This window comes from Amphiura filiformis, unplaced genomic scaffold (genome assembly GCF_039555335.1).
Source record: "Amphiura filiformis unplaced genomic scaffold, Afil_fr2py scaffold_31, whole genome shotgun sequence".
Lineage (NCBI taxonomy): Eukaryota > Metazoa > Echinodermata > Ophiuroidea > Amphilepidida > Amphiuridae > Amphiura > Amphiura filiformis.
Genome location: NW_027305495.1, coordinates 686,932 through 712,518, shown reverse-complemented (window position 1 = coordinate 712,518; position 25,587 = coordinate 686,932). Strand labels below are relative to the sequence as shown.

The 25,587-nt window shown below is 36.5% G+C and overlaps 1 protein-coding gene across 16 annotated transcripts in view; it reads left to right on the top strand.

Annotated features, from left to right (window-relative positions):
• LOC140143876 (muscleblind-like protein 1) overlaps positions 1-25,587 on the top strand; it is a 485,567-nt gene that overhangs the window by 321,763 nt on the left and 138,217 nt on the right. The window contains exon 1 of one of the 16 annotated variants that reach the window (XM_072165700.1): positions 19,403-19,781. The exons of the other annotated variants lie outside the window; for them this stretch is intronic. The gene's annotated coding sequence lies outside the window, so the exon portion shown is untranslated. Of the gene's footprint in view, positions 1-19,402; positions 19,782-25,587 lie in introns of those variants that run through there. 16 annotated transcript variants of the gene reach the window in all.

The following is a 25,587-nucleotide window of genomic DNA, read 5'->3' as shown; positions in this document are numbered from 1 at the left end:
AAACAGTACAGGGTTAATATATGGTTGTCAAAGCAGCCATTTAGTAGCCCAATTGGGCCGCTTTTGAAGATTTATCACTGCAACTTTCAACTATTTTCCATCCTTTGAAAATCAATGGATGGGATCTAAATTGGGTGATTTTTGTAACATTTTATCGCTGCAATATTCTGTAGTTGCCTGTCTCATAATCCCATATAAACCAATAGTTAAAATAAATTGGGTGACTTTTTGGTGTTATGACCCACCGCAATTTGGGCTGATAATTTTTGGCAACACTTTTGGTCAATGTACCTGTGTATTGTGTGATACCATTCCTTGGTTCATATGCATGTTGGATGATATCTTAAAACAATGGAAATCTTAGCCGTATGTTCGTGTCCCGAAGATCCCCTGGCAAGCAGTGCGTTGCTACCGGTAAGTTTTTCATGTCGTTTTTTTTGTGGCATCTAATTTTAATATTTTGTATGATTTTGTGGGAAATTTTGAACTGTTTACGATTTATGCATGGTGGTTGTTGTTATTGTATGGTGGTTAGAAGTCTCCCAGTAAGTTGAGTATTTAGGTTTCAAGGACCATGCGGAAACTGATGCTGTGGTCACCATGATAGGCCTGTAGTTGAAGCAATATGGCTCCGCATGTATGTCTGATGCGTGTCTGTTTTTTTCTTATTGTAGCGTTTTTTCATATAAAAATGTGTGTTAAAACTTTTTTTTTAAATGCCTTTCATATAACCCTGACATTTAAATATTATTAAAAGTTGTAACCAAAACCAAAAGAAGTTTATAACACATTTATAACATTAAAAAAATATTTTTGTGTTTGCTGGGTAGGACCTATACTGCAAAAACAGCAGAGCAACATTTAAATAAACACTTAATAAACACTTGTTTGTACAGTAGACTTACAGTGAAGGTATATACGGTTATTAATTTATACACTAAAACACACAAGATACTGTTTAAAAGTGTTACAAAACATAAACATCTTCATATGTGTTTTAGTGTTTATAAATTAACACCCGTATACCTTCACTGTACAAACAAGTGTTTATTAAGTGTTTTAACTGCAAAACAGCAGAGCAACACTTTATAAACACTTTAAATGTTTATAAACTTTATAAACACTTTAAATGTTTATAAAGTGTTGCTCTGCTGTTTTGCAGTGTATATACATGCACTGCATTTTTTCCATGGTAGAGCAGAGGTATTCCAATGCCTACAAGCGCTTAAAACCCCCATCATGCAGTACAACGATGCATGATATACTTGGTGAGGAATTCTATGCCTTAACACGATTTCTTTAATAGTTGATATGAAAAATGATGTGGAGAGACAGTTGGCTGGCTGGCTCCATGGCTATCTGTGTTGTGATAGATTCATCTCAAAGAAGATACCGTACACTTCCCATAATGCATTTCTTCCATTTAAGTTTTCTGTACTGATTTACTATCTAGTGCAACATGGGTCGATAGCAAGGGTGAAAATAAGTGGGAGACGGGAGCCGTTTAGCCCCCAGAAACCCTGAAATGGCCCCTGGTTCCATCTAAATTTAAGCTGACCAGGGGACACTTTTCTTTAGAAACTGGCCCCTGGTCACTACACCCAAAAATTAAATTCTATAGCCATTAATGCATGATGAACTTATCCAGAACAAATATTGGCCCCTTGTTAATTAGAAGTGGCCACTTGTTCCATGTTGAATGAAGTGAACCAGGGGCCATTTTGTGTAAAAAGGAGCCCCTGGTTCATCATTTCTTATTTTCACCCTTGGTCGATAGTGATGAAATGTACCCACTGCCTTGATGAACAGAGCACATCCAAATCTTACAAAATATTTTATTTCTTAACTATCAAACTATTCCCATTGTAGTTGCAGTAATGTTTAACTTCTAACGAATGTTTGATGATGTAAAATCGATAATATATTTCCACTAGACGTTTATAATGTCAAAAATGACAGATTAGGATATTGCCTCCTTCAAAACTCGCCATGTATTGACCACCTTAGTTTTATGGCCTTGTTTGAAACTGACCTTGTTTTAAAGGTTTATTCAGTGAGCTCGACGAAACGTAAAAAAATTCAAATTATGTATAAATTGCTTAAACGTGAAGAATTTAAGTCATTATAATTGTCATTTGGTATTTTTTAAATAAAATAATTGCCAAAAAAACAAGGAAAACAGCAATGTTGACAAAGTTGAAGCCCCATTTAAGTACATGTAGAACAGCCTCTATGTGTAAAATGCCTTATTTTGTCTTGAATACACGGCACAATTTGGCTTAACCAGTAGCAGGCTATGTTATCACATCTATGATACTAACACATTTTTTACGAACAGATTTTTTACGATCGTACGGATGAGCAAATCACTGAATAGGCCATTAAAGACCAAAGAGACTTTTTGTGCATAGTATAGTGATAATTAGCGAGCACATACAGCGTTTTTGCTTGGGATATGACAGATATGCTCTGTCTTGATGGTCTTGGGGCATATCATCAAACTCCACCCTTTTTCTTGCATGGTCAAGAATTCCCCACATGTCTAGAATACTGTGTGTTGTTGGTATATTGCGAATAGTCAGCTGGCTACCCATTGCTGTCTTCAGCGGCTCGCTGAACACACAGCAAAGGTCTTGGGAAATTCTTTGAACCAGGCAGGAATTACATGAAGGTGTATGGAGAAAGTGCGTAGAAGGTCTGGACTGGTGAGTGACATAAATTATTGTAAACGGTAGGTCTTCAAAGTTAGGGTGTAGTTTTTCAATCAAATCAGAAGTTGTGTAACTGATGTAGTAATCGTTTTGGTTTAGGGGCAATTCCAGATTGTCAGTGCTTGGTTCGGGTCCCACAGTGGTTGGTTTTGTAGTACAGACAAATTGTAAACATTGTAGAGCGATGCACACTCTGGGAGGGAGAGGGGAGGGGATGGAGGGAGCATTATTGCCTGGTTTTGCCTTCTTGCCCTAAAGTGCTTGACCTCAAAGCTCTAGCTCCCTATTTTTCAGGCTGACCTTAAAGGAGGGAGAATCCCATCATCATGATCATTACTAGGTATTGCCTCTCCGCAAAGATACTAAAAAATAATCTTTGCTCTCAGTAACTACTTTGACTGAAAGGTCAACATTTTGTTTCATCATGAATGCCTATTAATTAGCAGTTCTTTTCAAATTGTATCTCCAACATCATGTTACCAAAAAGTTATTTTACCAGTTTCGTTCACAAATAGCTAAAGTGTGACTTAACTTTGCACAGCGACGTGACATACCACTACCATAGCTTGTCCTGCTTGTCACTCAGCCTGCAGGATATGTATAACCACAGCACATGCCAAGCAAAATAAATGGAATAGGCCTACTGTTGTAAACCATCTCAAAAAATTGCGGTTATACAAATTCTTTGGTTTATGATCTCATGACTTTTCCTCGAAGTACTACTTCATAGCCAGCTGCTACAGGAGTTGAACTCACTCCCTCGTACAGTCACTATGGGCCACAATAGTCTCATCCTAATGCCATAGTTCAATAACCTCAATTAAACAATCAAAGAGTAAAATTTGATCTCAAGTTGCGGAGTATGAGTTTGCGTACTCAAATTTTAAAAGGTCGTTCAATGAATGTACAAAAATATTGGAGTTGAAGAAATGTGCCCTGATAGATGAGCATGTTGTGGATCCTAGTGAGTTACACCAACTGAACAGCAACATTGAAGGCTCATTAAATACCTTTCTAGGAGTTTTTGCAAGGAGACCCCAAAGTATCAAGATGATGTCATTATGTCTTGTGAATGAGTAGGCCTACATCAGATGAACTTACTCTTAACATCTGGTTTGAAGACGTCACGTTGTAGATACTCATGTGCAACATGGGATGGCATTGTCAATTTACAGTAAATGAAGCATTATATGCACATCATGCCTTGGCTTTTCCTTTGGAAGCCTTATCATGTTCCGAAACATATCAAGACAAATCGGCCTGGAGATACACATGGCGAAATACCAACGCTGTTAAAATAGAATCGCATCTTTCACCGGCTCGACTCGGTTCCATTTGGTCTATGCTGCATCATAGCCGACTAGCCCGAGGAGATAAAGCTCCAGAAATCGTAGGTTGTGAAGGTGTGGATGGACAAAGTGAAAAAAGAATGTCATTGGTTAGGGATGTTGTAGAGGTTTGAAATAGCTGTAGTGTCAGGACAAGGAGCAGCAGACAAAGGTAAACAAAAGGCGAGGAAGTCTGGACGACCTATGCGATTCTTCGGTGCTGAGAATCATGTAAACAAGCTCCCACAACTGGACTACATCTTTAAGCACTAGAATCTATGCCAAGGACACAGTTTCGTAACCTCAGTGCTTTATGAAGTCATAGAATGACATTTGAATGGGTTGAGTACCAACCTCATCCTTTACAACTTGGGTTCAACTTTTAAGCTATACTGTGTATTGAACTTTGCCTTTGGAATTGAGGTCATTTGGCTCAGTGTAGGGTTATAGCATAGATATTGAAGGTTACATAACTTGGACCCAAAAAACTTGGACCAGCGAAGGTTACATAACTTGGACCAAAAAAAGTTTATCAAGTAGGCTCCCCCTAATTACGATTTGAAAAATACATGATGTGCTATGCTTTACTTTTCTCTTTTGTTTTTTTTAGTAAAATAAAAAATGCAGGATTCCCCAGGCTTTGTTTTAGCCTACCTTTTGCTTGTTGGATAGAAGACTGCATTTAATTCTGCATTTTGACTGATAATGAAACGTTAGAAAATAATTGAATAATGAAAAGTTACTTTGCTTGTTTTGTTTTTAAATATGTGATGAGAAACTCAGAATCAAGTGAAAAGGATCTAAACTGTTTTAAAAAAGAGAGATAAAAATCTCTAGTCAAAAAACTCAATATCTTAAAAGTGATTCCTTGTTAAAAAAAATAATGCAGTATATCAGGGTTGTAGCTACGCTGGGCACTGTCGTAAATAAAATAAAAAAATTTAAATATTTTTTTTGTAATAAATGATTTTTCATCATAAGAATTAAGAGCAAAAAAAAAATAAGCGAGAGAGCTCCAGTAAGTGAGAGAGCTCTACACGCTCTGCTTCGCAATAATTTGCCACCTGCCATAGAAATTGGCTACAACCCTGCAGTATATTATAGGGAACAGCCACAAGTATTGATATTACACAACCATACTTAAACTTGTCAGATGAAAGTCAAGTTGAAATAGTTTTACCTTGTAATGTGTGAAGTTCCTTTCTGAATATAGAAATAGATCACACCGTTACATTTTTCTTAACTAGTGTGAAATTGTATACTATTCCATTGTGAAAACATGGACAAGGTTTGATTTGTGTCACGCAGGGGATGTATCCTAACTTTTTTTATACACCAGCGGGTTTAGTCAGATAATTCTAAAAAGTTAGCCTACTATAAACTTGATGCCCTAACATTTGGTTTACTATAGAGTGCTGTTCTACAAGTTCATCAAAAGTTGTTGGGATAACTATGGAAAAGTTGTACAGCAGCATGGAAAGAACCATTGCAATATGTTCTGCATCCCTACAGAAGATTCAGTGGAATCTGCCTACTGAAGATTCAGTGGAATCCTGAAGATTTGGCTCTTTTCAGAGCCATTGAATCATCAGTAGGAAAGGGGGCACCTGTACTACAACAGCTCTTTTCAGAGCCACCATAAAGCAGATCAGGGACAATTTGCTATTGTTGGAATAACTATCGAAAAGTTGCACAGCAGAATAGAAAGAACCATTGTAATAATTCCCACAGAAGATACTGTGGAATCTTCCTACTGAAGATTCAGTGGAATCTTCCTGTACTACAACAGCTCTTTTCAAAGCCACCATAAAGTAAATCAGGGACAATTTACTATACAATTGTAGAATTATTCCACACCAAATAATTTTACATATCAGGCAACACACTTATGCATCCCTGCTAGGCAGGCGGGTATTAACCTATAACCCTGATGTGTACATCACACCTTTTGCATGTTTGGCTTTATGTTTTTGAGGTGATATATCTGTTATTTTATCTTTACATCCATGCTCTGAGGATTTCCGGTGAGAGGAAAGAAGTGGTGCCAAATTTGATACTTTTTTGACAGTGTTTGGTTTCCATTTTTTGACAGTGTTTGGTTTCCATTGTTAGTGGTATAGTTTTGAGGTGAATTATATTCTTTTAAATTTTATGATATTCTCTAAAAATAATGTTTTTCCGGTGAGACATTTCCGGTGAATGGAAAGAATTGGTACTAAACTTAATACTTGTCCTTTTGCGTGTTTTCCGATGTTTGTGGTTTTGAGGTGATGTCGTATTTTTTATCTATCTAGCATGAGAATTTTCAGGCTTTTGCCTGAATTCAGCAGTTTTGTTGTCCAAATTTACGCATTTTAACTTTTTATCAGCCAGTTTTGGGCCTTATAAGGCGGAATTCACATGCTTTTTCAGGCAGTTTTCAAAAAAAGCCATTCTCATGCCTGAATTCAGTACTTCTAAAAATAAAGTTATTCTGGAGATAAATTTTTGTTGAATGGAAAGAAGAATTTTCTATTGAGTGGAAAGAAGCATCAAATTTAATTTCCGCTTTTTCATCTTTTCTGATAATGTTTGATTTGGATCATTATAAATGGTATGGGTTTGTGGTGATTTCATGTGCTTTTCATCAGTACTTCCATAAATAATATTATTCCGGAGATAAATTTTGTTGAATGGAAAGAACAACTTTGGGGTGCGTGGAAAGAAAGTGTCACATTTGATACTGTTGCGCTTTGCATGTTCCGGCATTGTTTGATGTGCATTGTTGGTGGTGTGGTTTGAGGGGATGTCATGTTCTTTTGAATGCATTGAAAAAGTTTGATCAGTGTTATTTCTGAAGTTTTCCTTGGTAATGGTGTTGAGCCATATATTATTGTAAACTTAAAGCCTTAATGTACAATTTCCATCAAATTTTAATTTTTTTATTCTTAATTCAAAATGTTGAAATAATATTAGTAATAACTGCCGGGAAGGGTTGCTGTCCATTTTAAGTTGAAATAACAAGGTAACAAGTGAAAGAAACCCCACTGGTTATTTTGGCCATTTGACATTTGCTCTGTTGACCTACAAAGACAACAAATTTGGCCGATTCCATTCAGGTGCAAGTTGGGACATACATGTGTAAACATTACAAATATGCAAAAAAATCAGGTTTGAAGAAAATTAACCAATTTCATATTATAAGATCATACATTATGGCTTTAACTGCCCTTATATTTATGATCAATCATATTTATATGAGATAAGTGACAAACTAATCTGGCCTGATAAGCGATTTATACAGATTTTGCATTGAATGACCAATAATTGGATTGGGACATTGAGAGTAGGGCTCAACCGAGGTTATAATAATTGGCCGATATCAAATATATCAAATCCCCCCACGTTTGAGGGAATGGGCTGTGAATTACTTTAATTAAGCCTTCATTTAGAACATTTTTTCAACTTTTACACCAAATGGCTTCAATTGGCCACTCAAGATTTTCTTAACTTCTGAGGCTGTGATGGCCTCTTTGAAGCTGGCATATTTTAAACTCTCACATATTATTGTGTCTCCATTATCCCCCACCCCAGGATGTTATAATCTCTTGTTGTGAACATGTTTTAGTTAAAATGCACCAAGCTTAAAATATCTTTGCTATACAGTATACTTACACCTCAAATCATACCACCAATGATTAAAATCACTTTGATCTACTAAATTCAATTTGATTTCACCTAGCTGCATTTTTAAATCATTTCAAACTCAATCCATGTGAAATAACTGAAAAACAATTTTGATTACAAATCGATTCAATGCATCAGAATAACGACGCTCAAAATCAGTGTAGTAGAATACAAGTATGGCATTCAAAGAAAAACTGTAACAAATGAAGTCAAAATATGGTCAAGGTTTTCAGTTTACTTGTTTGGTTTATCAGAGCCAATATGACACCATGGGCTACCATACACTATGGCTGCTGACCTATAAGGAGAACATGATGGGATTTCACACACAAATGAATGTCATGAATTGGCTGAGAAACAAAGGACTTCAGGTGATGTCGCACCCCAATGTCTGGCTAGATACAAAAATAGTGCTACTCACTCTATAGGGCCAAATTGCGTGTGACATATATGAAAAATATTAATGTGAAAAGAAATCCAAGATTTTTCAAAAATTGGGCACGTAGGAGTGCGATGTAGGTGACACAGTATCTAGAAGATATCTACATTTAAAAAAAAGTTTGATAAAAAGATTGTATTTTGTATTCTTGTGGACATAATCGAAGTCTGTTCGCTCTTGTGTTGTGCTTTTTACCGCACTTGCCTCACTCAACCCTGGTGTAAGGGGGAGATGTAGTGTTAGGGGATAATTACAAGCTAAATACTGAGATTGAGATGTCCCCTAGTTAGAGTAAAATGATTCATATTACAGTGGCAGATGAATCAATTGTTGCATGTGGTAACTTATGTTGAAGTACTCATTTAAACCCTTACCCTCGGGGGAGGGGAGGGGTTTGATCAGAGGTGTCAGGTGTGTTTCCCCATCCCTCCCCGGCCTGCTGAAGGAGGCCCCCAGCCTGTGGTATTTGTTAGCGTGTTTAGTTTATATCACAAACATTATTTTTAGTTTGTTTGTTCTATTTAAATTCTCTACATTTACGGATGTTAAACTTCATTATTTTTTATTTGAATAGAGTCAGTCTGTTTTACTTACACCCACATTGACAAGGTTAAAATAAATGTAAACTATCAAGTGTGATTTGTTCGAAATTCATCCTAGGCAATCATGCAAAAATGATCAGCTATAGGCTAGGAAATACATGGATATACGTGCCACAGTACCACTTGACTTCCTCATTGGTTAGTTTGATACACAAATGTCACCTCCAGAAGCCTACCCTTTTCAGAAAACTTTAGATTAATAGTATTTAGAGCAAATTTGTGTAAGTTCAGTGACATCGGAGCTTTGGTCATTCATGATAAACAACAATTATTGCAGATTTCTGTTGCAATATATTGCTCTAAACTCAGTTTGTTGTTGTTGTTGTCAACCGATTACAAATTGTTGGGTTTTCATGAAACTTGATGGAAATGATCAGCATTAACAGCCACAAATTTACATGTTCATCACAGAGGTCATTCACTTCTTCTGTTATTACCATTTCATGCTTGTCCCATCTTCCCCCAAACCAGCCATGATGATATGCAGTACTACTTAGCTGTATTTGTTTAATGTATTTTTAGCCACCCTATATGTTTTATATGCAAGTGGACTTATTGAAATTTGAAGCACTATTTTTACTTAGGACAGCGTTCAAGCTTTGACTTACTTTTTGTGGCCAGAATGGTGAAAACATAAAGTGAAAGATATCCTACTTAAAGGAACATTTTCTAGGGTGAAATTTTGTGTAGAAACTGAATCTGACATAAAAAATGCATAATTATCAACTTGAAAATTTTCCCCATAGCACTGTACAGGCATATTTCTGCCCGAAATCCTCAAATATGAGTGAAAATTTACTTTAAAAAAAATAAGTCCTTCAAAATGGGGATACTTAGGGCTAAATAAACACAAACTTGCTCTAGAGGAAGGTATTGGCAAGAGCAAGTTTGTGTTTGTTTAGCCTTAAACCTCCCAGTTTTGAAGGACTTATTTTTTTAGAGAATCCATTAATTTTTTCACGCCCTCAAAATTCTTAGGGGTGGGGGTAGCATATTGCAAGTTATTTTCTTTTCTGTAAATCTAGCTTACTTATTATTATATTACCATTTAGCTATTGAAATACTGAGCAAAAAGACACTTATAGCATCCCTATAGCTCATACCATTGTGGAGATATGGCCTTTTCAAATAGAAAATGAGGCGAATATCGTACATTTTTCCAAATCAATTGTCACCCGAACGCTCAAGTTTCTACTGCTGCTACGAAAATAAAGAAACATGTTGATCCCATTCAATGCTTTAAAAATCACAATTGTACCCTCGTTACACAATTAGTATAGAAAATAAGGCTCTATTTAATAGTGTTCATGTTTATACACTCACAGGAAATCTGCAAGTCAATTTTTTTGTCACCCCAAAATGGCTATTTTCGGCCAAAATCAGACATAAAATTGAATTTTTCTTGAAATCTATAAAAGATGGGGAGTTTTAAGTGCCAAAATCTGAAACTACATGATATTTTACCCTTGGAAACATATAAACAATCAAGAATTTTTATTGTTTTCACCCCTAAATAATTTTTTCACACTTTTGTCCGCCAAACGTAAGTCAAAGCTTGAACGCTGTCTTAGGAAGAAATTTTGCTATCAACCATTTTTCTATGAGACTTTTGCTTCCCCCTCATCCTTCTCTGTCATGTGTAAGACTTGGCTAAGCTCCAATAATTGCTTTAAAAAACTGGATTAATCTGATGGCAACCCAAATAAAAGCAGAATCGGGAATTGCATTATACAGTACCATAATTTGCATTGTGTTATTAACGAATTATAAAAAAGCTTAACCATCAGTGAAATAAAAGCTTTCCCACCAAACAAGTGATTTTTAAAATATTTTTTCCTTTCCTTTAAATTAAGTCAAAGATCATTGAATTGTGCAAGTAGCTATTGGATAAATTAGGCTATCAAAATGTATACCATAGCTGGTAAAAATAGAGGTCTATAGCCGACAATCAGCATAGTACTTATTATGTGGTGTAGTGTGCTATCTGATAGCCCTGAAGGAGAGACACAACTCAAGTGGTGTAAGAGTGTGGCAACCAGGGATCGCTATGGTAGTGTTGCCACCTTGCACTCATGCCTGCACAATTTGGGCTGCTGGTGGCCTTCTGTACCTAGAATATCTTTTTTTTAAATTGAAAATTGAAAAATACAAAACAAGTGGTGCACCTAGAGGAACAATTGCGATTTTTTTTCTGAAATTATATGCACCATTTTTTTTAAAACTTCAGCTTTATTTACACTTTTATTATTCATTTATGTTTTACTTTATTTCATGATTATTAGATAGTAAAAAATAAAAAGATATAACTGTGCAAGATAATTTTGGTCAATTTTGGTCTTTCAATAACATTACTTTGGTATTCTCTATACTTCTGTGTCAAGTTATCTACATGATTAAACCCCATATTTTGTTTTGTAAGAAATTAAAAAGGTAATTTCAAGTTATAACTATAAGCATATTTTGGGGTAACTGTGCAGTACCGGTATGCTATGCACCCTGTATTTTAGGGTTTAGGTTAGTGTAGTATGGTGTAGGGTTGAAATGTTTTGAACAAGAATGACACTCTGCAAATTTTCATGTAATTCTTGGTTCCTTTAGACTGAATATTAAATGGCCTACCTTTAAGGCAGCTGTCTGCTACCACCTTGCATGGTGTCTGCTGTATCTTCGACCAAAAAAAACCATGGCAACCCTTCACAAGCCGCTCCGACACATTGGGATATTTATTCACCATTGAGGGGATCATAATCTCTGGGCTCCCGGGGAAAATCGTGCCGCTGACGTTTCTCTTGGACTTAGTTACAAAATATAAGGATCTATCTTGCATCATCATCATCATTATCATCATCATCATTTCTCCATCTCGACTCACTTCAGTCAGTCACTGTCTTTTAAGGTATTGATGACCAGGTCATCTATTATGTTTGTTTAGTTATTAGCTTTTTTTGTCAGAGTTTACACTTTGTAGTGTGAGAGTAACACAAGTGCAGCTTGTGTTTCAAGAAGCTTTCCCACAAGGCTTGGCTGGGCAAGAAGATCAAGTTGACTGGACATTCTAAGGAACAGGGACTATATAATAGTTCAATAGCATTGTGCAAGGAATCCATCTATAGTTCAAAACTATGAACCTTCCAGATTTTTTTCTTACCATGCCAACTCCAAACAGTTTCTGCAAGTCAGTAAAAAGCTCTTGTGTCTCATTCGAAAGAGGAAGAAAACCAGACTCAGTCCCTATAGCATGCACTCTGTACCATGGCATTCACACTCATCCAGTGGTTAAACCAGGGTGGATCCAATTGTGGTGCATCCCTCCTCAAATTAGGGGATGAAAAGTGGTAGGTAGTCCAGAACTTGAATATTTATTCTGAAAGAAAAGAAAGAAGATTGTCCCAGTTTCTTCTTGCTTTATAATCTTGAAATGCATTAATTTTTTTGTGAAAAATAATGTGACAATATCAAACAGTCCATTTCACCTTAATTCCATCGCACCCTGAAGTCCTTTTTGTAAAGGTGTTGAAGATGTCTCTAGACTTGATCCAAGTTATAATTCATGAGTCTAGACTTCATTCAAGGTGTATTGATGGCAAGGTGAGGTGGTAGGCGTGAACTCTGGCAGAAATGACGAACCCATCGTCATAAATTACATCAGATACATAGCATCATATTCACCCATTGCATGGTTCTTGGCTGTCCTGTATGTAGAACCCTCGAGAGAAAAGGGTTCTTGAAAATTTAAAGAACCAAAAATGGTTCTTTCTGGCCTTTTCTAAAACACTTTTCAGATCTAAAATGGTTCTTTCTGACCTTTCCAGAACTATTTTCAAGTTAGAAATGGTTCTTTCTATTCTTTGTAAAACCTTTTAAGGTTCCACATACAGGACAGCTCAAGAACCATTTTAGGTTCTACTTAGGTACAAGATTCAATTAAACCTTGGTGCCTCCCCAACATATTGGATGACTTATGCTACATCAAGCCTGTTGCCCGAGTATAAATGGGGGCTGGGAGGGTGTTGTGGGACTTCATAAATAAGGGCTCTTTTCTGTTTTGGGTCCTTTTTCTTAACATTTAACTCAAAAGTGGACCATAATGTAAATTTCCTTCCAAATTAAGACTTTTGGAGGCAAATTTTAACTTTTGTTCACAAAAAAGTGCACTTTTTGATGGGTGCTTACCCCCTCCCCCTTACCATACAGGCTTGGTTGCACTCCTACCAGATGACCTGACCAAGTGACTCCCTGCTCCAGTTAAACAATTGTTTCCAAGAGGTCTACGCTACCTGATTCAATTTCAAAACAGCCTTTGAATCTTTTCATAATTTTTTCTCACAAACTTCTATCCAAAAGTACAGGTGCAGAGTTAACCCATTATTGTTTTTTTGTGTGTATCAACTTTTACAAAGAAATCCCCTGCACTTGTTTTCCAAATTTCGATGTAAGACTATCCGATAAAAAGCCCAGCAGCAAGTTCCCATGCATGATCTGTTCGCCAAGTTTTTCACGTCTTTTTTTTTGAAAGACCACAAAAGGTCAGTTTAACAAACAAGCATGCCTGGGATATACCCATGAATTCTCTACAACCAAAATGATCCAATATCCAATGGCAAAGTTCAATAAGCCTTATTTAACAATCCAATCTCAACTTTGACCTCATGTTGTGTGGAGTATGAGTTTTTGTACCCAAATCTCAAAAAGTCATTGTATGAAATGTAGAAGCATGTTAGGGCTATATAACCATGCCCTGACTATGAGAATGTTTAGGATCCTATTGCCTGCCGCGGTGCGGGTAACTCGCCACAATTTTACAGCGACAGAAGTGGCACGGGATTTGGCCCGCTTTTTGGCATCGTATTTCAAGTCAGTTTTACATATCCTGTGAATGGAACGAGACTGAAGGCGGTATTTCTAGCATATCATTAACCCAGGTTGGCTGGGTGCATCTCTCCACAGCAGCATTATTTCGATGTTGGTTATTTTCACCTCATGAATATTGGTATATCTTGAAGGCAAATCTATTCTGTTAAAAATTGTATTATGAATATAGGTGATAAAGTTACGTTTTGAATTTAGTTTTTGCATAACGCACTTACCTGTAGTAGCTAGTTGGTTGCGATTGTGTATTTCGTAATGATTAATTTTTTGTTGTTGCATAATTTCATGAAATTTTCAATAACGCTTATTGCTAAATTCACTGAAATTCTTCAAATTATTTCTAATCATTGAAATAGATAATTTCTTGCTTTAAAAGATATTATAAACATCATCTACACACAATTATCAATAATTGTAGTGAGGATGTGACAAAAATAAGTGCTCAATGAAATTATCTAGTAGTACTGATGCAAAGAATTACTATTTGAACTTCAGTTTTTCATTACAATCATGTGGGTTGAAATTTGTACTTGCGTAGTTTACATAAAAATACTTTACATAAAACATCCTTACATCTATGAACACTCAAATTCAACAAGTTTCAATTTACAACAACATCTATATTTAAAAAAATATGTCCGAATGTGTTTCATTCGCAGGATGGCTTTGTAGTCATGAAAATATGGTTTCTGTTTAAAATAGGGGCCGTATATATTTGCAAAAAGAAAGTTTCAGTAGATAATAATTTTAATAAAACGATGTGTTTCTCCGAGGAGGAGAGGTAAGGGTGCTTGGGGTGTACATGTGTGTCAATTACACCAGACCTAAAATGTCTCTTTAAAAATAATCGGCTCCCTGTGGTTGCATTGCGATAATCACCATAATGCTGTCAAAACAGCAGGCGAGAAAATGACTTAATAATGCCACTTCTCTCGTTAGAATTACGCTTAAAGAATATGTGCATAGTTTAACGCGGCAAGGATGTTGCAATATCGGGTCCTATGTAGCCGGAGGCGGTATTTTTATGCCGGCTTTAACCACAGCTGGTTGGAATTAATATTGAGCAAATATGATTCAAAGATAATTTGAAGAAAAATAATGTGACAGCTATAATTAAAGGCATTGGCTGTTGAGTTGTATGCAAATTGCTATTTTATATCGGTAGTGGAATAATAAGTGTGTTGTGATGGTTTTAGATTATGACTTGCGGAGTAAGATTAGAATCACACCAAAAAGTGTTTAATTGCTATTTGTTACAATTACTGGTGGCTATAGTGGACACAGTCAAGGTTCTTTTTCTGTGCTTGTGTGTAGGTGCGCATCGGTGTTTGCCTGCAAACGAGGACACACGCAATTTTCACTCTAAACTGCGGACTTATCTTCAGTCCTTGGTCTCAAACTGCTGCAATAGACCTCAAATGCATGCTAAATACATGTGAGCGATACTTTCTCAAAACCGCTTACCATACATGTAAAAATACAGTCAGCAGTTGATAGCTAAAATTCCATTTTGTATCATACGCAAAAAAGTCTGCCATTTTAGCCCACGGTAAGTCGATTAGGCGATGAAAACACCATACACACGTCCACGGTTAGATAGCAATATGCAATGTCTGTGGTTGGGGGCAAACAGGGGGGTGGGGGTGTGTGTGTCATGTGGTTGTGTAGGGGTGGGTTTGCATGTATGTGCATCCAGCATATGCATTGCTATAATTACTTCTGAGGACTTGGGCATGACAATACACCGACACAAAGAGGACTTTGTGAGTGAAGAGAATCTAGAGACAGGTCCTTAAAACTTATTTCCTCTGACTGCAACAATCAGAAACAGGGTCTTCTTATTAACCCTTCTTTATAGCAAACATCCAATGTGCATTGAACTTCTGAGGACTTGTTCAGTATTTTGTGAGGCCTTGACATGACAACGCACCAACAAACAGAGGACTTTTGGACATTGAAATTTTTCGTAATTTTCAGGTCATCAGAAATATGTGTAATTCAAGGGGGTGTGCATGTTAGTTAGAACATCCCAATGTTTCTGTCTGTGCTCCACATGCCTGCTCACAGGATCTTTATAAACACCTACAGTGGCGTAGCATGGGTCATCACATTTGGGGGGCACCGACCATGATTGGGGGGCACCGGGTATGATGGGGGAGGGGGGGCACAAGCCATTTTTGCGGCAATTTTTTTGAATGTTACAATGTTGCAAAATTTCAGATCGATGGGGGAGGCACGTGCCTCTATGACGCTACGCCACTGAACACCTACAGCAGGTGACGTGTGATGTATAAAATTAATGCACCTGCTGTATGTATGTCAGTCTGTGTCTGTCCATTTGTCTGTCTGTACGTCTGTTTATTCCTCTTTCTGATGTGAGTGATGTTTGCTATTGTGACAATGGTTAAAGAATAGGGCTGTTCCATATTTTGCAATTCATACACCATGAAGATATGATCGTAATATCCCACACAGGGGGTGTAAGATTGCAAATGGAGTCACCCATTCAGGTAACTCCATTTGAAATTCACACTCCCTTTGTGGAAGATGAAGAACTTGAATACCCCACAGAGAACAAGATACAAATTGCAAACTTGAAAAACAACGGGCAGTTGCTTAATTTTCTTACCCGAGCACACTCCAACACATGACAGAGCGATTTAAAAATTCAAAATTTTTAGGAAACTTTCTTCATTTCTCATCACTACCCAGTTTTACCTCTTTGGTGATAGCCTATTAGAAACAAGCTGTGAAGTAGGACGTGGCAAACTTGTTTTGATATCAACTTGATATTTTGCCAGTAACCCTAGCTCCCATTGCGATGTAAATTTCCAGCAAGCGAAGTACACCACTTTGCTTTTAAAGTCCATTTAATTTACTCTCCGCTTTTCTTTTTATCTTTTTTTTTAAACCCACACCATCACACTTTGCATGTCTGGAATGATTGTATTGTAAAGAACTTTTTCGAAGTGGTGATATTCACACTGTGTTACACCCGATACCTATGTCTTGCCAAACACAATAGAAATCTAAATACTGGTTTTATGCCAGTGGGTATGTTGTGTGGATTACGGTAGCAAAAAAAAAGAACGAAAAAAATGGAATGAATGACAGTATAAAAGAACAAGAGGGGAACCACCAACACTATGATCAAAACAGTCTCAAGTTCATTGTCACGGTTCATTAATCTACATAGCTTAATGTTTGATTTGAAGTTGTGGGGGTGAGTTTGTGTACCCAGAGGTCATATGTGAGTGTATAAATGTATTGGGGGTTAAGAACTTTGCAGTGGGTGGTTGAGCATGTTTGAGATCCTGATGCAATGAAAAGAGTTGAGAATGACGCTCTTGGAGTTCGCTTGGATTACAAACACAATAAACTTTGGCAGTTGGGACTAGGTCATCAGGTAGTGATGAGAGTCTATCGCTTTTTGGCTTTGCTCCGACTGCAATTGTTGCTTGTCTGAACTTGACAGCAGTGCTTATAGAAATTAAATTATCTGCATGATGAATTTTGAATGCCTAATGATTCAGACTTTAGAATGTTAGTTGAACTTGAAAATTTGTTGTTGGTAGAATACAAGAAACGTTGTAAGTGCTTTTGTTTTATTGTCATTTACCCAATCAATTTCTGTAGTCTTGGAATGACCTGTGTTTTAATACACCGGGTATACAAAGCTTATTCTTCACAAATTCATGTCAAAATTTGAGCTGTCGTTGTTGATTGGAGGTAAAATACTCTGAAATACTAATGAAAGTGCAACTTGAAACGTAAATTTCTGCTAACTTTGATAACAAAAATTTGATCACACTGATTTTATGCTATATGTAGATGCCTATCAGGGTAAATTAATGCTGCAAATTAATCTTTGCATGTTTTTTTTTGCAAGGAAGGTTTAATAATCTGTAATCAGGTGACTTAAACATGAGCACATCTTCTCCAGGTGATGAAAGCCATTGATATGTGTTGTCTATATAGTATGTTGTAGAATGATTGATGAACACCAAAGACACTAGTACATTGGGATGATAAGGTCCTGTCGTATCACGGTTCTTGAGATTCTTTTGCAAGGATGGTTTCTTTATGACCTTTAAGCGTGTGACTTGGCAAAAATTAGTACATTTATTTTCAGCATGCGATGATGATGGTAGCGATTATCACAATGTGGTCTACAATAATAAAGTTTATTGTATCTATACAATAAACAAATTTACCTCCTGTGAAAGAGTCTAACCCTGGTCCATAGCTTGTGCTTGGACAAATCAATATGATTGATTTATTGATTGGTTGCCTAGTAATGGCTTTATATAAGCAGGTGTATAAGGACCAATGAGGTTTAAGGTCTATTGTTTGAAGTAGCCAATGGGAAGTGGTTAATAACCCTCTGACACTGCCAGTGGGTCAAGAATTAGGCACATTTTTATCTGTCATGGAAGGAGAAGGTTGGATCTCCAATGTGAAGAAAATGTATGTAAACTTCTCTGGAGAAATTTTCTCTTGAAAAGTTAAGCCAAGTTTGATGTATTATAACGGTACCCTTTGGGTCCGTATTTTATTGGATAAGCTGAAGTTAAATCCAATTCTGGTTTACAAATAAATGGAGATACTCCTGACAGATATGCCAGCAAAAACTTTTGAGTAAAATGTGCCTCATTTCATCTGGGGGTAATATGTTGGTGGTATCATGGTATATGAACTTCTTTGACCTCATCACATAAACTGCAATAACACTTTTTGTATGAGTAAGACTCAAAATGCAAATGTTTTATTATTTTGTCCAAATGCACTGCTCCACGAAACCACATTTATATATAGACGGATTTTGATCGCAATGTATCATGTCTGTTGCATGGGCTATTCCACTTGAAATTCACACTACCCCTGTGGAAGATTTTGGAAATATCTTCCACGGGGGAGTATGCTTTTCGGATGTAACTGGTCAGGTTTTGAAACCCATACTCCCCCTGTATTATACCTTCCACAACTGGAGTGAGTATTTCAAATGGAAGTTACCTAATTGTCTATTCTATTCAAAACTCATACTCCCTCTGTGGAAGACTTTAGCTAAATCTTTCACAGGGGAAGTGTGACTTTTAAATGGAATAGCTAAATGTGAATAACCTGCTCTGAAAGTGTTGCTATCCTCTGTGGCTACTCCTAGCACTGTTCGATGACAAAAAAAAAAAAAAAAAAAAAAAAAAAAAAAAGTAATAAAGTACAAGCATGCTTTTATTTGTATCTGCATTTTGATGTCTGATTTTGTCATTATTAAATTTGCTTTCACATTTGTTACCTTCAGTAGTATTAACTAGCTTATTTGGAAAATGCAAAAATCTGAATGATGATGAATTTTAGGGTGTTTTTGTTTAGCAGATAGCTGATGATCCGTTTAAAATAAATTATGATGTATTTCTGAAAGAAAATGCTTTGTGAAGAAGATAAAGAAATACCCAACTTAATTAGGGTTAAACACAGCATAAAAGTAACACTTTATATCACATTAGCTCATCCCTATATATGCAAAGGTGTTAGATCTTAGTATTGATTCCAATGTGAGCTGTTGAACCATGCCAATGAACTTGAGGCTATATGAGGTATTTATAGTGTGTGAATTGGCCAAATCATCAGTGTCAGGTTGTCAAGTCAGCGAGCCGTAGCAGGACTGCATGGGTGGCGGGATTCTCCGACTAATCGGTAGTCGAGAATTGGCTAGGTTTGGATTGGGTAAAAGCTTTGCTTGCTTGTTGGTGTAATGCAGTTGCTTGGTTGACGGAGTCTGAGTTAGACTACCTATTCACAGTACTACTGCATGCGCGTGTGGGTTAGTAGTGGTGTACTGTTAGATCAGAAGCTGTCAGCTGGCGAAGTGATGAGCAGCTAAAAAAGGAATGCTGCAAACCCCAAACGACTGTATGCCGCAACCGCTGCAACGCTAAAACTTAAACCAAATCTAGTTTGCTTCTTCTACATAGTAATATACCTACTCATATCTGCTGCTACTAAAGGGAACAAGTTACTGCCTGTATGCTTTACAAGTGCTGATGCTATTTGGTGATTTATACTCCAGGATCTTTTATGCTGTATTATAGTGGACATACTATGGAGTAATATTTTTTGAGTGAAGCTTCTACGACTTGACGGAGATCTATACTTCCTGATATAAAAGGTATGAAGATGGCATTGGTATAAAACACTTGTTTCATTACTTGCTATGTTATAGCATAGAGAACTGGTTTCACCTTCAGTTCTTTGCAGGGAGCTACTGGGGATGAAATAAGATAATTGGAGGAATTTATTTGGTGGTGTGGGTCTTGTATAGGAGTAAATTGAAAAACAGGTTCTTATTCATGTTATTAGTGAATTCAACAGATTTGACCATGTGTTAAATGTGACACACGCAGAGGTGTGACTTTATCAGGATTGTTCAGGTTTCTGGACTTTTTGGTCTTTCCTTCCTGGTACAAAAGTATAGCTGATTTCTAGGATTTTTAAACCATGTTTCAGGATTTTTCGTGTTAATGTATAACCACATCCCCGGCTGCGCTATTTAACAATACAACATTTGGACATTGGTTGCTGTGGTTTTCTGTAAAGTTCATGTCATTTGAATGTGAAATAATGCTTTGTCGCTGAAAGGGAAAAAAAGAACACAGTAGTTGAACATGTGCATTTATGTGCAGCGATGTGTTAAATACAACATTTTTGGGTTTACATAAATTACTGTATTTCAGACAAATAGACAGATAAGCGCTACTATTCTGCTGTGATTTAGTTCATGTCAATGTGAGGTGCCAATTATAGGCATGATAGGGGTAAAGAGACAGATTTATTTGTTCTGATAACATTGTAACATTTGTAGCATATAGCCTCAACCAATTTCGGGCTGTTAGCCTATATAATGTTATGTCACCTAACAGTGAAGGAAAGAAATTGGGCTATTCCATTTAAAATCCACACTACCCCTGTGGAAGATTTAGCTAAAGTCTTCCACAGAGGGAGTATGAGTTTCGAATAGAATAGACAATTGGGTAACTTCCATTTGAAATACTCACACCAGTTGTGGAAGATATAGGTAAATCCATAATACAGGGGGAGTGTGGGTTTCAAAATGATAAACCCTGACCAATTACATTTGAAAAACATACTCCCCCTGTGGAAGATATTTCCAAAATCTCCCACAGGGGTAGTGTGGATTTCAATTGGAATAGCCATGTAGCTCCTTGAGTCTGATCAACACTTTAGCACTGTTACATATTTGCAGTGTTGTTCTTTGACTATCTGTATCAAATAAAACGTTTGGGTCATATGTAACTTTACTGCATCAAAATTCTTTCAAGCTGAGCTCATATCAAAATACTGGAACAGTGTCCATCTCTCAGCTGGACACAATCGTGTCAAATCAGACAAATTTACCGAAGATATTTTTTTCGTAGTCTCTGTCAAACCAACGATGCTTAAGTGTCAATCACATCTCAGCGACGACAACGAGCCAGGACTTGATGCAGATGAAAGCAGTGGCATATGGGCCTCTTGCTTGCTTGAGTAACTGTGTTCTCTAAACTGATGATGGAAGCTGGTGCGCCAAAAATAGATGAAATTAGCGATGTTTCTGTCTCGTTACCCAATTGGAATACTGTCAAATGTGGTAATTTTCACATAATTAATGTTTGTGCTACAACAATATGAGACAAATTTTGCAATTTTTTTACTAATTCCGAGTTTATACAACTACCGGCATACTAAATAAACAGCGTTCGAAATTTTGGTTGTCCGGTTGCCCGGGACAACTAAAAAAGTCGCCGGACAACCAAAAATACCGATTCGGTTGTCCGCCGGACAACCATAAATCTAGCCAAAAGTCACATTTGTAGGCCTACTGACACCCAAAAACTTAGACGGACAACCAGAAATTGTAATCTGGTTGTCCGTGGGACAACCATTTATTTTTCCTAAATTCGAACACTGTAAATAAACCCATTTTACAGGTTTTGAACTTTGTGCATTTTGAGACAAGTGCGAAAAAGCACAAAATTAATGAAGCATGAAAGTTACTACTTTTACAGTTAAGTGTTTTTATATGGTGTCAATCAGATTTACTATGGTAGATCTGACTGAGGTTTAGTGCATGATGAGCCAAAATACTCTCAATTCTAGGCACAGTTCAATAACCCCTACTTAACATTCATATATCACAATTTAACCTCAAGTTGTGGGGGATGAGGTTTTGTACCCAACACATTCAAATGTCATTCTGTGAATGTACAAATGTGTGGGTTAAAGAACTTTGTCTTCATAGATGAGCATATTTGAGATTTTATATAAGCATGGCGAGAAATTACCTCAAATTGAACATTATTAGCAGTTTAATTATTTCACTCACATACGTCGAAACGATGATTATTAAGAACATAATTTTTACCATTATCAATCATGATTTATTGGAGAGTGAAGTTTATTGCACATAATTATTTCAATTTCTTAAATTCTTGTTATTGATGTGACTTACAGACAATGAAAATAGGAATCCTTTATGAACGTGAAAATCCGTAGGTTGTGGAATAACAAAACTTGCGCCACGCAGACATTTTTTGGTGCGTGATTTTTCATTTTATGGTGTGATATCTTACCCTGGATTTATCAGTATTACACTATGGACCACAATAGCCTCATCCCAATGGCATAGTCCAATTTAACCTCAATTACATAATCATAGTGCAAAATTTGACCTTAAGTTGCAGAGTATGAGTTTTGTACCCAAATTTTCAAAGGTCATTCAATGAATGTACAAATGTATTGGGGTTTAAGAACTGTGCCCCTGATACTGAGATGAGCATGTTATGGATCCTAGTTTTAGCCAATTTTGGAATTCCCTGCGAATGCTAAAGTTTTGCACGATAATCACTGACTCAATTCTATAGACGTGTTGGTACTTATTGAACATGTTAACATGGTGACTTTAGATTGATTCACAAAATGTATAATTTTAAGACTTTTTGTGAGAATTTTACTTACAAAATATTGGACCAGGCGCGGCGGTTGTTTCCGATTTCGATATCGGCAACTAAGCGGTTAATAATGTACTTTCTCACATCAATTTACTAAATTAGGTTTTCTCTACAGATAGTTAAATATTTTCATGTGTCTAAATTTTGTGCTTGGTTACACATGCAAGAAATGTTGTGGCCCAAACGTTTTGTCTTGGTCTAGACGCTGCAGCTGGTCTTCAATCTGGCAGGCTTAGGCAGTAAGACTTACTGAACAGTCAACCTGTCAATGGGTGAAAAGGCGTTAATACCCTGCGCACAGATGCAGAACATAGTAGTTAAGCTTATAAGTTTTAAAATGAATTTGTGCTTAAATTTTGACAGCCGTATATGAAATATCCATGTAAAATGCATTAGAATGAGTACAAACACGCTTGGTATTGGTTCAGGCGCTGTGGGTCAGTGGTTCGTTCAATTTTTGTGAAATGACAGAATTTGATAGATTTTTGTATGGTAACCAGAGCGTTAATGTCTTCAACATTTAAAAGAAACTTGTAAGCTAATACTGGGCATATTTGTGGTTGTTTATGTGAAGCCCAATACTGTTAAACTTGAATTGAATCAATGAAACAATGGGCTATTCCATTTAAAATCCATACCCCTGTGGAAGATTTTGGAAATATCTTCCACAGAGGGAGTATGTTTTTCAAATGTAATTGGTCAGTATTAATCATTTTGAAACCCATACTCCCCCTGTATTATAGCTTTACCTATATCGTCCACAACTGGAGTGAGTATTTCAATTGGAAGTTACCCAAATGTCTATTCTACTTGCAACCATGATACTCCCACTGTAGAACACTGTAGAAGACATTAGCTAAATCTTCCACAAGGGTAGTGAAGATTTTAAATGGAATAGCCCGATTGTAGTTTTCTTTAAACATTTTACTGGATTAATTTGAAAACTGTAGTCAAAAGGGGCTGTTTCAGAGGGTTACAATTTATTCAGTTTGGTGCTCGTATCCTATTGACTGAGCTACCTTAAATCTCAAACAAAGCCACCATCATGGGAAAAATGGTTGGAAATCTTACTGCTTTACTCACGCAAATGTTTTGGAATCAAATTGGAGGATTTAAAGTTTGAAGTTGTACCTTTTCATGATATCCTATCCATCTCACCATTGGTGTGCAGATACTAGGATCCACAACATACTCATCTATCAGGGCTCAGTTCTATAACCCCAATACATTTGTACATTCACTGAATGACCTTTGAGAATTTGAGTACAAAAACTCATACTCTGCAACTTGAGGTCAAATTTTGTACTGTAATTGTTTGATTGAGGCTATTGGACTATGCCATAGGGATGAGGCCATAGTGGTCCATGGTGACAGGATATAGAGAGGCTAAAGATATGTCATCTGCGCTGCGCTATTGAAGACTTGTTCAAAGCTGGCAATTAACTACTGGTAGGGAATCAGGATGGTCTCTTGGAGACAGGGATACTGTGAAGTCATATTTGCTTCAAAGGGGTAACATTTTGTAGAATATTGATAGTGCTGACTGCTGACTGTAATTGGAAATATTTGCTGATTAAATTAAAGTTAACTTTCCTCTCACAGAAAAAGTTGCTTCTACAGTATTCTAGCTTCCATTGGTTACTTTTCCAATGGGAAAAATTTCAGTGGGAAATGTTCCTTGGTGCTTTTTCCTCAGACCCCATTAAGTTGACTTTTCCCTGATTCCATCACACTCCTTATCTCCACCATAGGCGAGATCCTGGGGGGATGGGGGGATTTATCCCCAATATTTTGCCAGGGGATGGTCCATACAATCATCCCCCCAATGTTGACGCCTGATAATGGGTTTCTGACCAAATTAACCTCATATTTGCACATTTTAGCCCCAAAAGTGCTTTGCTTGCGCATTTAATCTACTTTTACACCATATTTCATCAGTTTAGCTTCAAATAGCAAAAAATTTTCCGCGCGCATTTATGTCATAAACTAATTTTGTCGCCAAAGGGTGCTGGGTTGACTATACTTCAAGATTTTTTTCCAACTTCATCCCCCCCAATGTCAAAAAGAAATCTACGCCACTGATCTCCACCCTAACCAGTTATCCTGTTGTCATCTGGGAAGGGGAAGGATCTGTAGTAAATGACCTTTTGAGGTCAAAGTTTCCCACTTATTTAACCTGGGGAGACAGAAAGGGGAGACAATGGCAGAATCACTAAACCAGGGCTCTTATAGCACAGGCTCTGAGCTGTACTCTGATGATTCAAGATATTGCACCATTTGAGTGGCATCACGGTTTGCAAACAGGGCAAGTTCTACAGGGCTTCTCAATAATATATTTGCATGCAGGCCATGGAAGGCTAAACAGTTTAAAAGATCTTTGTTTAAGGGCCAAACCCAGCAAACACAAAAACGTTTTAAAAACGTTTTAAATAAGTTATATTTTGGCTTTTGGTTTAGGTAAAAACGTTTTAATAACATTAAAATGTCGGGTTATATAAAGGTCATGATAATTATGTTTTAAAACGTTTTGTATCAAAACACACTACAACAATATTTTTAAATGTTTTCAAAAAATGTTATTGTAAACTCTTTTTGTAAACATTTTTGCCAAATATTGTGTCAATACTTAAATAACATTATGTCAAAATGTTTGAACCCAGCAAACACATAAATGTTCTTAAAATGTTTTTTTCAAAACTTTTTAATAACATTTAAATGTCGGGTTATATAAAGATCATGAAAACGTTTTTAAAACATTATTGAAAATATTTTGGGCAAACATTTTTCGCAAAATATTTTTTCAACCCCAAAATAACATTCTCTTTAGAATGTTTTGTATTAAGTTTTCAAGAATGTTCTTGGAATGTTATTAAAACGTTTTTATACCCTTTATATAACCCGACATTTAAACGCTTTTCTGTAAAACATTTTTGTTTGCTGAGCAGTAGATTATCAAAAATGTTTTTT